This window comes from Topomyia yanbarensis, chromosome 1 (genome assembly GCF_030247195.1).
Source record: "Topomyia yanbarensis strain Yona2022 chromosome 1, ASM3024719v1, whole genome shotgun sequence".
NCBI lineage: Eukaryota > Metazoa > Arthropoda > Insecta > Diptera > Culicidae > Topomyia > Topomyia yanbarensis.
The window spans coordinates 82,346,652-82,361,798 of record NC_080670.1 but is presented as its reverse complement, the minus strand read 5'-3'; the positions used below and the strand labels follow the sequence as shown (position 1 = coordinate 82,361,798).

Sequence of the window (15,147 nt, the reverse complement as noted above, 5' to 3'; positions counted from 1 at the left end):
AATGAAATAATGGTAGAAACATAACAACTTCCTTTGGATGTACCGTAAATTTATGAACGACCCCTTTAGAGCAGATAATCAAATGCAAAATAGGATTGACAGGATTTTATTGCTCTTGTAGCACCTTGTGTTATTTTTTTTTTTTTTTTTTTCATACGTTTATTTGACACGGCATTTGCAATAGCTTTTTACGCCAGTTTCTTTTTTTACATAGCACGTTACAAAAATCCTTAAGACTAATTTTAACTATACTAGTACTTTGTCTAAAACTAACACTGAAATCACTTTATTGTTTGCTTTTTTCCTTACATTGTTGTATTTCATACTGATCTAGTATTTTCGGGTGTATTTATTTACTTTTTTTTCTGTTATTGTCTAAATTTAAAAACTAAATATTCTAGGTTCCTTTAATTGGTGAATGATTAGCCTTGGATGAGAGTATGAGGAGATGAATTTAATTAAATTTTGACAGACGCTGTTTTTAGAAAATGATAGATAAGATCCATGTATAGAGGATCGCGATACGCCAGGATGTCTCTAACAGGAACATGGATTGGTCTTCCTCGGACTTGTAAAGAATCTACTAATTGTGATCTGGCTTCACGATATTCAGTGCAGGACCAAACAACATGCTCAATGTCATGGTAACCTTCTCCACAAGCACAATGATTACCCTCAGCGAGCCCAATACGACGGAGATGCGCATCTAAAGTATAATGATTGGACATGAGCCTAGACATCACACGGATGAAGTCCCGACTTACATCCAATCCTTTGAACCATGCCTTCGTTGATACTTTAGGGATAATTGAGTGTAGCCATCGTCCCATATCTCCATTGTCCCAAGATGTTTGCCAACTAGCAAGTGTCCTCTGTCGAGAAGCGCTATAAAATTCATTGTAAGCGATGGGTCTTTCATATATTTCACCATCTAGTGCACCAATCTTGGCTAAATTATCAGCTTTCTCATTGCCCGCAATAGAGCAATGGGCGGGGAGCCACACTAGGGTAAATTTATAACATTTTCTTGTCAGGTTACTCAGAGATTCTCGTATCTTCCCCAAAAAGAATGGATCGTGATTATCAATCCTCTTTGAGCGTAGAGCTGCAATTGTGCTGAGACTATCAGTGAGGATAAAGTAATGGTTCGGGGGTAAAGTATTAATTATTTGCAAACTATAGTGAACTGCTGCTAGTTCCGCTATATAAACAGAGGCGGGTTCTGCAAGTTTGAGAGAAATTGAAAAATTATTGTTGAAAATACCGAAACCAGTGGCCTCACTGATTCGTGACCCATCAGTGTAAAACATTTTAAGGCAGTCTATGTGTTGATATTTACTTGTGAATATTTTAGGGATCTCCCGCGAGCGTAGATGATCCGGAATTCCACGAATCTCTGCTTGCATGGACGTGTCGAAGAATAAAGTGGATTCAGGAATATCTAGTATATTGACGTATGTGGGAACATACCTAGCAGGCGTTATTTCTTGTGACATGTGATTGAAATACACTGTCATGAATCTGGTTTGGGGTTGAAGCTCGACAAGTCTTTCAAAATTTTCAATTACCAGTGGGTTCATAACCTCACATCGAATAAGTAAACGAGAAGAAAGATCCCAGAATCGGTCTTTTAAAGGAAGAACTCCCGCTAGTACTTCAAGACTCATCGTATGGGTCGACTGCATGCAACCTAAGGCAATTCGTAAACAGCGATACTGTATCCGTTCCAGTTTAATAATGTGAGTGTTCGCAGCTGAACGGAAACAGATGCACCCATATTCCATTACTGAAAGTATTGTTGTTTGATACAATCTTATCATGTCACTTGGATGAGAACCCCACCATGATCCAGTTATTGTTCGCAGAAAATTTATCCTTTGTTGGCATTTCGTTATTAGATACCTAATGTGGCCTCCCCATGTGCCTTTAGAATCGAACCAAATTCCAAGGTATTTAAAAGTCAGGACTTGGGCTATCGTTCTACCAACCAACTGAAGCTGAAGCTGAGCTGGATCACGCTTCCTTGAGAAAACGACCAACTCTGTTTTCTCTGTAGAGAAATCGATGCCCAGCTTTAAAGCCCAACTTGATAAATTATCCAAACTATCTTGCAGTGGTTGTTGTAAATTTAAGGCTTTTGGTCCTGTAACAGAAACCACGCCATCATCTGCAAGTTGTCTTAGAGTGTATGGGCTGACAATACAATTATCAATATCATTCACGTAAAAATTGTAGAGAAGGGGGCTTAAACAAGAACCTTGTGGGAGGCCCATGTAACTTATTCTGAATGTTGCCAAATCGCCATATGAAAAATGCATGTGCTTTTCTGACAATAAGTTGTATAAATAATTATTTAATATTGGTGAAAGACCACATTGATGTAGTTTCTCTGAGAGAACATCAATGGAAACAGAGTCGAATGCTCCTTTTATGTCTAAGAACACAGACGCCATTTGTTCTTTTTTTGCATAAGCTAGTTGGATTTCTGACGAAAGTAGCGCCAGACAATCATTCGTTCCCTTTCCCCTCCGAAAACCAAACTGGGTATCTGATAGCAAGCCGTTCGCCTCAACCCAATTGTCGAGACGTCGTAGGATAATTTTTTCCAACAATTTCCTGATGCAGGATAACATTGCAATCGGTCGATACGAGTTATGATCGGAGGCTGGTTTTCCCGGTTTTGGAATAGCGATAACTCTCACTTGTCTCCAGTCGTGCGGGACAATGTTCTGCTCAAGAAGCTTATTGAATAAATTCAACAAGCGTCTTTTTGCTAGGTCAGGCAGATTCTTCACCAAGTTGAATTTAATTCTGTCTAGTCCCGGAGCATTATTGTTGCATGAGAGGAGTGCAATTGAGAATTCCATCATTGTCAAAGGCGAATCTATGAAATCGTTACTTGTGGGAGCATCGCGAGTGATTTTCTGCGCAGGAGCAGAATCGGGACAAATTTTCTTGGCAAAATTAAATATCCAACGATTCGAAAAATCTTCGCTTTCATTAGTCACGTTTCGATTCCTCATTCTTCTGGCTGTGTTCCAAAGAGTACTCATTGATGTTTCTCTTGACAAGCCATTAACGAAGTGTCTCCAATAACTAGATTTTTTGGCACGACGTATACTGTCAAATTTGTTTTGCAAAATGAAATAATTTTCAAAGTTCTCACGTATACCCCCTTTCTGTTTCATAATTTCTTTGTAGGCAACTTGTTTAGCTTCATATGCATCAGAGCACTCTTTGTCCCACCAAGGATTAGGGGGCCGTCTATTTATTGTCATTCCAGGATTGCATTTCGTTTGGGCTTGTTCTGCTGCTTCAATAATTAAACCCGCTAGGAATTCATATTCTTCGGTAGGGGGTAGCTCTTCTGTCGAAGCAAGAGAAGTGGAAATTAATGTTTCGTATGTTTTCCAATCAATATTTCGTGTTAAGTCATAAGGAACATTGATTGAATTCGTAAGGCCTAATTCACTGTTAATTGAAACAACGATTGGCAAATGATCGCTACCGTGAGGATCAGGTACAACCTTCCACGTGCAGTCTAACCGAAGTGATGTCGAGCACAGAGATAGATCTAATGCACTTGGACGTGCAGGAGGTCTGGGGATGCGTGTTGTTTCGCCAGTATTTAAAACTGTCATATTAAATTCGTCACAAACATTGTAAATCAAAGAGGATCGATTATCATTGTAGAGGGAACCCCACAATACTCCGTGCGAGTTGAAGTCTCCCAGTATCAGACGCGGAGCAGCCATGGATTCCACTACCTCAAAAATTTGACGTTGTCCAATTTGAACTTTGGGAGGTATATATATAGAAGCGATAGACATGTCTTTGCCTTTAATGTTCGTTTGGACAGCTACAGCCTCAATGCCCGCAAACAAGGGGATGTTAATTCTATAGAAAGAATAGCACTTTTTAATTCCTAGAAGCACTCCTCCATACGGGGTGTCTCGGTCTAGGCGAATAATGTTGAAATCATTTAAGTTGAAATTAATGTTTGAGGTAAGCCATGTTTCACATAGAGCAAAAGCATCGCATTTTAAATTATGCAGTAAAATTTTTAAGGAATCAATTTTAGGTATGATACTTCTGCAATTCCACTGTAAAACAGTGATGGAATCTTTCATTGGAGGAGGTGAATTACCCATTGAAAGATACAATCGCTGCAAGGATGGGCCATTGAGCAATCAGCTGCTCTAAAAATGTTCTAATTGTTGGGAGGAAAGCTGAAAGTATACTCTTTAGTGGTTCAGAAATATTGAATGCTTTAAAAATCCAATCAACAATTTCAGAAAATTTCAATAATCCTACCCCCGGCTGAGGCTCAGAGGAAGTCGAAATTTTATTATTTCCAGTAATGGTGTTCTGTTTGGATTGTACGTTCCCAAAACCGGGCGGAATTGATTTCGGTTTTGAATCGGAATTTTTCGGTTTTGGGCGCAGTTTATCTATTGGTGGAGAAATTTTAAGGCCCTTGCTTGGCAGCTTGGGAAAAGAAGACTGTTTTCTTTTTCTGGAATTTCCGGGTAAAACAAATGATGTACCTTCGCACGCTCCGTCAGAGTCAGACTGTTCCGAAAATAGAGATGTGTAAGTGTTTTCTAAGAAGATGGGTTTAGGGGTAGCATTTTTCAACATTTCTGCATAGGAGCGCTTAGACCTCTCCTTCAAGGATCGTTTAATTTTATCCTCACGCAATTTATAAATGGGGCATGCAGGGACCTCATGTGAGTTTTCTCCGCACATTAAACATTTTTCTGAATTTTCATTACATGTATCCTCTTGATGAGAACCCCCACATTTGCCACACCGTGCCTTATTGGAACAGTAAGTGGCTGTGTGGCCAAGCTGTTTGCAATTAAGGCAATTCATTACACGAGGGATAAAAAGGCGAACAGGGAGACGAATCTTATCGATAATGACATAGTTGGGCAGCGCAGACCCAGCGAAAGTCACTCGAAATGAGTCAGACAGTCGATAAACTTTTTTATCTCCTTCGTGTGATACTGAATGCAATTGCTTGCATTCAAGTATTTTTACGTCTTTAAGTATGGTGTCTTTGAAACGACCAACCCCATGCTTAACTAAGTCATCAACAGTCAAACTCGATTCTGTAATGACCCCATCAATTTCAATTTCCTTTGAAGGAATATACGCTCTATACTCACGCGTAAAAAGCTCGCAAGAAGCAATTGCATTGGCTTGTTTGAAACTACCAACGACAATGCGTATTTTATCTTTATTGACTTTGACGATCTCTTTTACATCCGAGAATCGCGAAGTCAAATCTTTAGAAATTTGAATAATATTTAGCGCCTTTACTTTACGCCTAATAAATACAATCCATGGTCCCGTTGACTCTGGGTAAATTTTAATTCTAGTCGGATTTACATTTTCAGCATAAGGCTTAGGGGGAGGGTCTGTTACTCGTTCTCCCATCTCTTCATCCATTTTACCTAGCAAGAAAAACTATCACAAAAAGGAATGAAAAATATACCTGTTATACCTGTAGAACACACCTCATGTGTTACGTTGTAAACTCGGTGCCCGTTGTTTGACAATGTGACACCTGCTGTTCTTCTTCGTCGCGTTGCTTCTTCAGTAGAGAAATAGTCCTACCTGCAACACTTCAAAACTCTCTCCGATTAAGCTGCTCGTCGGTATCACCACCACAAGCGCGCTCTCTCCGTTTCCACCACCTCGGTAGACAAATGTGGCTACCTGTGGCTTGCTGCGAAAATCCCACTGTCGATGCGGCACTTTTCAGTGCCACTTGTTTTCCTTATTCGTCGTACCACTTCTGCGGTAGACAAATAGAGCAAATGGGTCTACCTGTGACGCTTCCCTCTCGTCGATTAGAATTGCCCGACGACACCAATACACTATATTTTTTTCTGTGTGTACAGGCACGATCACTGTCGATCTCTGCCACCGCGGTAGGCAAATTCGTCTACCCGCGGTTTGCTGTCAAAACACCACTTGTCGAGGATGCCGTTGACCACGCCTCCGACGTATCAACTGTCGACTCACACTTAACAAACTGGTCTCTCTCTCTCCCACAATAACGCATACAGCGTCTCGCACTCCGTCACTCTCTCGAGAACAAATCCTTCCACCTGGAGGCACAACCGTCTCGGTCGGTTGCAAAAACTGTTATGAGCCTTGTGTTATGTTTGTTATACAAACTAAGAATATTTAATCATATGATGTGATAGCAGGAAGATTATAGAAGCAATATAGAATATTTATTAGGGTGACAATAAAACGACCATGTGTGAAATCACTAATCTACACCCACTAGCGTCGCTCCAAATCGTGAAAAAATGACACTGTCCCAATTTGAGCGAAATCGGTTAACCCTAACCCCTCCCCCAAAAGAGCTTAAAGTTTGTATGGGATTTTAGGTCAAAATGTATGGAGAAACACTCGCAGTTCACAAAATCACTGCTAGATGTCGCTGTAAAGCTCCGAACACACACGTAGGAAGAAGTTAAGGTTTTGAAGATATGCCGAACAAGTTTGTCGAAAACTGCAAGACAATCCAACCAACCGTTAAAGAGTTATTAACGTTTAAAGTTGGATACTGCTGCTTAACAATCGCAAAGGGCGTAGGGGAGAGAGGGTAACAATGAAACACATTTTTTCTACAATTTAATTTTGATGATAATACATGTTATTTGTGTAATCAAAAGTGATACGCAGTGCCACTATGTTGTTAACTAATACATATATTTTTTCCAGCTGGTAAAATTCACGGGAAATAACATTTTTTGGATAATAAACAGTTGGTGGTAAAATGTATCAGTGTGCCCCATGGGTAGGAACTATGAAACACGATGTCATCTATAGTGAAATATTCTACTTATAAATTTTATTCTTTTGTTTTGACGAAGAATGATCCTAACGCTTTGAATTAAAGTTATATTGAGGCGAAAATCGTTTGTTTACGAAAGAATCCACTATATCATCGCGTAACATCGAACCACCATAGCATATTAGCTGCAATCCTGAAATAAGAGACAATTTCTACAAAATTTGGCCAAATTTACTAATTTTGCACTATATGAGTAGTATTTAGTGTGGAAAATCGGAACCCATTGACATTTTGAGACAGACCACAAAAACAAACAAAAATCACTGTTTCCCATACGCCATCGTTTCACAGTTACCCAATGGGTCTATTCATGAAAATTGTGAAATCACACAGAACCATGAGTAGTTGCCAAAAAACTTTGTTCGCGGCAAATGTTGAGCATAAAATTTGCTATAAATAGCAATAGACTAAACATTTATTCAATGAATGGTAATTCATAAAGATGGAATAATGTTTATCATTGCAAATTTACTCTGGCTATCACAAAACAAACAAATATCCATTAAAAGAGATAGAGTTAGCAGATCTCTTCCAAAATATAGCAACACGTGTAAAGAATTAGAAATTGTGAAATATGAGGGAATTAGACGATTGCGATCATGCATTGTGATTTTATTGCGAATGTTTCATAGTTCCTGCTGATCCACTGTTACCCTCTCTCCCCTACTCCGTTTATCCCATGTATGTGAACCACATGTAAAGGTGGGCAAGGTTAGGAAAAACTTATATATCTCTGAAACAATGAGATATAGAAAGTTATGATGTTCCACAAAGTTGTAGAGGAATAAAAGGGCTTTTTGGTTTCACTGGAAAGTTTCAGGATTCCTCCGGATGGTGGCGGTAGTGAACCAAGAAATTTAAAGGGAATGCTCCTATCTGTACAACGGTAAGAGATGGATCATTTGAATGTTCTACAAAGAGATAGAGTAGCAAAAATTACTTTATTTGGTCATTTGAAAAATGCAAACTTTTACCACATGATGGCGCCAGTGAACAAAATTAATTCAAGGTAATACGCCTATCTATGTAATGGTAAGAGATAGTGCAATCAGATGTTCTGCGAAGTTATACAGTATTTCAAAGGCTTTCGTGTCTCGTTGTAAAAATAGAATTTAGACCACATAGTGGTACTAACAGCATAACATTCATATATTATCGACAATTAATATATTTCGATACACCTTTTGAATGTTTTCTAATTTTCCCACCAAATGCACAGTGGTCCAGAATGCAAATTTAGCAGAAATTTTGAGATTTTACTAAAACTAAACAATATAGCGTTATTAAGTCTTTGTAGAAGGTTTCCTAGTTTGTGAGCCCCTTTGTTTTTGTTAAAACAACAGTTAGAGTGGTTCTAATTTTACCGATATATAAAAATTAACTTTTTAATCATTCTAGCTAGAGCCAAACGACCATCAACGAAGTTGTAGAACGACAAATTTTGGAAAAGTTTGCTGAATGCATGTAAGCTCTGTCATACTATTTATTTTACAGCAAATTTAAAATCGAAGGTTAGGATGTTTTTAGTGTTTCTTAGAAAAACTTTTATTTAAATATCTTTCGCAGTATTGATTAAATACCGAATTAGTCTTCGAATAACTTTAAGATTGTTTTAAGGAGAATAATTTGATTTATGGCACCACATATCTAACTATATACGTTGAAAAGTTATGAGCACTTATTTGCAAAAAAAGGATTTTTTTGTTATAACAATATGATTCATTGGGGTAAACAAACGATAATTCTTTTTCGACCATACAAAGGTCATGATTAGATTTATAATTATGGCGAATACAATATTTTTCAAAAATTCATAAAATTGATTTAAAAAAATCTGTTTTTGATATATAAAGTGCTTATGTCTTCTAAATAATAGAAGCTAGAGTTTTGGTGTGTTAGAACAAATTTGTTCCTCTTTAAAAACTCTGAAAAAGATCTGAAGGATAGGCTGAAAAAATGAAAACTGAAAAACTTATATTAAAATTTTGGTTTTTCATGAATTAACCCTTTGTAATATGTTTAAATTACTTTCACGGTGGACAATATAAAAATATAGTTTCGTTTTCATGATATATTGCGCTTTACAATACTTTTCTGTTATTTTAAATAGTGGGCAAAGTGGTTCTAATCTTTTTGAAATCAGGAAATTAACATTTAATGGGATGAGATAGAGCTGCGCTGTCTTCCAGAAAATTGAAGAAAATAAAATTTTAAAAAACTTTATTGAAGACACTCAAACTGTATGTCGTGTACTTTTCATTTCACAAGAAATTTACCAAAAAAGGGTGTTTCTTAAAAAATGATTTTCTTTGTATAACTTTTGCAGTTATGATTTTTCATTAAGATCACTTTAGAAATGACGAATTTCGCACCAAATCGTATTCAGAGTTGGCAGCACCCTCTCAGATTTTAATGAAACTTTCTGTAGATGAAGACTTTGTCACAAAAAGCCACTTTGCATACCTTGTTTTTTTTTTTCAAAAATGAGCTAGACTGTCTTTTGAAAAGAGCCAAACTTTTTTACCAATTTTTTTTCAAATGATAATTGGCGATTCTACGTTGAAACCGCTCGCAGATAGCGCTGGAAGGAAAGTGTTGCTGATTTTATTCTGTTCTGTCATAGTGCATATATTTTCTGTAAACATTGGTAAAAAATGACTTTTAAACACCAAATTACCGATCAATTTGTTGATAATTGTTTATGAAAATGGAGGAAAATCATCACTTTATCAGATGATGAGTAAACATCTTGCGAAAAGAGTGTAAAACATAGTGGTTTCTAATATTATTCGCAGAGATATATGCGCGCTGTTTCGAAATGTAATTTGTTGAGCACCGTAGCCGCCGCAACAGCATGTCCCGTTCGTCCTAAGTTAAGCTAAACCTTCATGAGATGGTGTAAATTCATGAAACTCTCCAGATCACGCGAGGAAAGAATATATCCGGCTAATAGGAAAGTGTCAGCTTTGTATCATGCACAGCCGATCCTTCTCTCCGATAGTCTTCACTGAATCTCCTACGTAGTTCAAAATATAAAGGAGTTTGACATTGGTGCTGATTGGGTCTCGGTTTCGAGTTGGAACTTTATTTATGGAACGATTTTTTATAACCACAATAATACCCCGATTACATTTCGAAGAAATGTATGAGTCAAATAGTTGCAAATGGCTGTACTTTCAGAATAATTGCAAATAAAACTAAATTTCTTACTCGTTTCATTCATATTTTGGCAGTGGTTAGCTTTTTCCGAGAAGATAATGAAGATTTTGTTGTAAGCTACGACTCACTTACGGGTGAAAAAAAGCAAATTGTATCAATTTGCCAGTTCATGAGCTGAATCATAGGTGTCGCATGCAGGGCCGCAGAGAGAAAATACGGGCCCGGGGGGTCCAACGTACGGGCCCCTACCACTTTGTGCTACCTGGGTACAAAAAGTCAATGTTTGAAATCTATTGGAGTTTACTGATATTATGTATAGTACACAGAAATTTTATATTTATGTACCATTTTTTGCTCTAGTTGTTTGTAGTGCCAATGAAGGAAAAAACGTAGAGTTTTTTATACTTTGGGAGTTTTAATACCTCTTCGGCAGTTTTGGTGACTTTGAAAAGCGCCATTTTTGTTAATAGTATTTATAAAAGTAAGGAAATGGCAAGATTAAAAATGTAGTAATTATAAAAATTAAAAATATCTAAACAGTGATCAACGGTAAAAGATAAAAAAACAATAGTAAAACTTAATATTAGAAGAATGTACAAAAGAGTTTAATGTTTAATCGAGAAAAACCGAAACAAAACTAGAAAAAATTAATAAAGGAAAACAGGAAACTAGAAAAACATATCGCGAAGATTAAAAAAGTCGAACATTATTAAACAAATGGTGAAAATAATGAAAAATCGATAGGAAAGTAGGAAAAAAGTTAGAATCAATGAAAATGAAAAACAACTACTAAAAAGAATACAACAATAATAAAAAAGCATAAAACTGAAAAACTTGATAAATCAAGAATAATAAAATTTATTTAACATTAAAAACAAGACATATTTAAAGCAATAGAAAAAATAAATAAAACGTTAAGAATGCATAAAACTAGAGGAGTATATATAAAAGACAAGAATAAAATAACCATAGAGAAATGAAAAAAATGGACGAGCCAGAAAATTTTGAAAAACTGGAAAATTTAAATGATGAAAAGACGAAAAAGTAAAGAAAATTAGAAGTATTGAACCAAAACGGAGCAAACAGACAAAGCGGAAAACAAAAAATAGTAGAAAAACCAACATGGTATACTATAAAAACACAAAAATGAAGACATTAACACGAAAAAAATGAATAAAATGGATATTATTTAAAGAATAGAAAAAGCACTAGAAATGAAATTTGAAATAAATTCAAACAACGAACTAAATGGAAAATTAAGAAAAAGTGCGCATAGTATCAAGAAACGATAAATCAAATGCTTTTTAGGAGTAAAAAAAAATCAATGTTAACGTATAGGAAAATGGTCAACTGAAAAAGTATTTTCAAAATAGTTTAAATGGAAAACCTGAAGAAATAACAATAACGAATTAAATCTTAAGAAAAAGGTATAAAAAATAAATAAATTTATATTAAATGAACAATGGAAAAAAATAAAAGCTACGAGAAACGGAAAACTAAAAACTAGAAAATGAGGAAGAAAATAGGAGAAAGGTAAAAAATTAAACAATTAGACAAATTGGAATGAATTTGAATAAGTAAAATTGCTTTTAGAAATGCAAAATAATATGAAAAAAGAAAATAGGAAAAGGCTATGACAAGAATAAATCTAGTAAATAGACAAATCCTAAAAATTAGATGGAATGACAAAAGAAACAAATAAAAAAGCAGGGTATCAAAATAACAAAAAAAATAAGAAAAAAATAAAGAAAGCAGAATTTTCTCGAAAAAATGCGAAAAAAATTAAATAACAGAGAAAAAACTATAAATTAAAATAAGTGATAGTGATAGCAATAGAAAAACCTGCTTTAATCCACCTATAGGTGCAATTGTGCCTTTCTCATTTCTCCAAACTATGATTTAATAACTGGTTCGTACAATATAACATTATGGAAATGTCTTTCATTCTTATTACACTTGGTAAGTATATATAAGAGCACCTTTTTGCATTCATCGAGGTATCGGTTTGAATCGGAGTTTTCTATGTGATCGCACTCCACAACCCGTAACTCGGGAGCTGGAAGTCGGATGGATATGGAATTTAATATCAGTTTCCGGGGACGCAACACCTTTCATTTGAGACTAAGTTGATCAAATCGTTCTAGCCATTTTCGAAAAACCAATGTAACCGTTATTCTGAATTTGGATGCTTCCGGATCCGTCGATGGTGGCCAGTGTGGCCAAAGAGACTTTGAATGACTGTTGGTGACCTAGATCTACAAATTCAACAGTTGTGTTTATATTTTGGAAAAAAATCACCTCACCAATTCATCGCAGAATTCGTTAGAATCGGGATTTGCTGCGTGATCGTACGTATCACTCTGTAATTCAGGAACCAGAACTCGGATCCACACAATATTCAACAGCAGCTGATGGACCTTTCATTTAAAATCAAGTTTGTCAAAATCGGTTCAGAAAATTCCGAGAAACCGATGTGGACAAATCAACAAATTTTGTTTTGTAACCATACTCTTCAACTCGTAATCCGGAACAAGATGTCGGTTGAAAATGAAATTCAATAGCAACCTATGGGAATATTATACCTTTCATTTTAATCTTAGTTTGTAAAAATCGGTTCAGCCATCTCCAAGAAACCGATGTGGACATTTTGTTAACAAATCCGCACATACACACATACATACATACATACATACATACATACATACATACATACATACATACATACATACATACATACATACATACATACACACATACATACATACATACATACATACATACATACATACATACATACATACATACATACATACATACATACATACATACATACATACATACATACATACATACATACATACATACATACATACATACATACATACATACATACATACATACATACATACATACATACATACATACATACATACATACATACATACATACATACATACATACATACATACATACATACATACATACATACATACATACATACATACATACATACATACATACATACATACATACATACATACATACATACATACATACATACATACATACATACATACATACATACATACACACAGATATTTTGCGATCTCGGCGAACTGAGTCGAATGTTATATGAGACTCGGCCCTCCGGACTTCGGTTAGGAAGTCGGTTTTTGGAGCAATTGCATAACCTTTCTATATGAGAAAGGCAAAAGAATAGTATTTAATTACCTTAATCAGCATGATTTCAATGTTATCTTCATGTGATTATATTTTGAAATGTTGGTGGAATGGGTTTGAAAGTGGAGGGAATGGGGGGTTAGTAGAGTGGGAGTGGAGGATGCGTCAGAAATCCTTCATCTTATTTCGGTATACGGGGTGGATGAAGAAAATGCGGGCGTGAGGGTGATCCAAGGGGAGGGGAGTGATGAAGGAGGGATGTGTAAGGGCAAGGCGGGGGAGGAGGGGCGGCGACGTCATACTCAACTGCATATTTTGCCTTCCATTTGAGACTTGGTTTGAGAAAATCGGTTCAGTCATCACCGAAGAACCGATGTGACTTTAATTGTGGAATATGCCCGGAATTCCGGACTTCTGGAATCGTCGATAGTGGACAATATATTCAAAGAATGTTTGATTGGCAATCAGTGATCTAGATCTGCGATTAGAAGTGATTTGGTGACCATTTCAATAGTTTTTAGCCTCTGAGGTATTACGATTGTACCGATTTATATGGGCAATTCCAGTGTATCCTTACTAACACCCCTGTAACTCCGGAAGCAAGAGTCAGAACCGAATGAAATTCAGCAGCAGTCAATGGCATTACTGTATCTTTCATTTGAAATCAAGTTTGTAAAAATCGGTAGAGAATTCGTTGGGGAATGGGTGTGATATTAGCTAAGGAACTTGGCGGGTTCCCCGGGGGCGTCATGAACCGTCATAGGTGGCCAATGTGGTCAAAGCTGCTTTGATTGATCATTAGTGATCCAGACCCGCAAACTAGAGTAATAAACATCATGGTGGTACCAGTTTGTATGGGAATTTGCTGTGTGACCGCACTCTTCAACCCGTAACTCCGGAACCGGAAGTCGGATCAACTAAAAATTCAATAGCAGCTTATGGGAGCGTTATACCTTTCAGATGAAACTAAGTTTGCGAAAATCGGTTCAGCCATCTCTGAGAAAATTGTGTGAGTTTAAATGACACACACACATACACACACACATACACACACATACATACACACACAGACATTTGCCGATCTCGACGAACTGAATCGAATGGTGTATGACACTCGGCCCTCCGGGCCTCGGTTAAAAAGTCGATTTTTACAGTGATTGCATAGCCTTTCTTTATATGAGAAAGGCAAAAAGCAAAAGTAAGGAACGTAAAAAGATGGATAAAATAAAGTATGCAAATAGATTAAAAACCTATTTTAATCCACCTAGCGGTGCAATTGTGCCTTTCTCAATCATGAATCACGAGAATGTGTGCGTTGTTTATATTCATTAAAAACTTTTAAATGCATATATTACATTTTATTATTATACATCACATGACAACTATATACACGAAAATAAATCATCATTCGAGTTCTAAAATTTTGAAAAAGAAAAAACAGCCATGGTAATATTGAACTGAAAAAACCTGTTTTAATCCACCTAGAGGTGCAATTGTGCCTTTCTCATTTCTCCAAACTATGATTTAATAGCTGGTTCGTACAATATAACTTTATGGAAATGTCTTTCATTCTTATTACACTTGGTAAGTATATATAAGAGCACCTTTTTGCATTCATCGCGGTATCGGTTTGAATCGGAGTTTTCTATGTGATCGACCTCCACAACCCGTAACTCCGGTGCTGGAAGTCGGATGGAGATGGAATTTAATATCAGTTTCTGGGGACGCAACACCTTTCATTTGAGACTAAGTTGAGCAAATCTAGCCATTTTCGAGAAACCAATATAACCGTTATTCTGAATTTGGATGCTTCCGGATCCGTCGATGGTGGCCAGTGTGTCCAAAGAGACTTTGAATGACTGTTGGGGACCTAGATCTACAAATTCAACAGTTGTGTTTACATTTTAGAAAAAAAAATCACCTTTTTACAT

At 36.3% G+C, this 15,147-nt stretch overlaps 1 protein-coding gene across 8 annotated transcripts in view; it reads right to left on the bottom strand.

The window, feature by feature from the left end:
- Nucleotides 1-15,147, bottom strand: part of LOC131678019 (E3 ubiquitin-protein ligase HRD1) — a 39,464-nt gene that overhangs the window by 1,338 nt on the left and 22,979 nt on the right. The gene's annotated exons all lie outside the window — the stretch shown is intronic.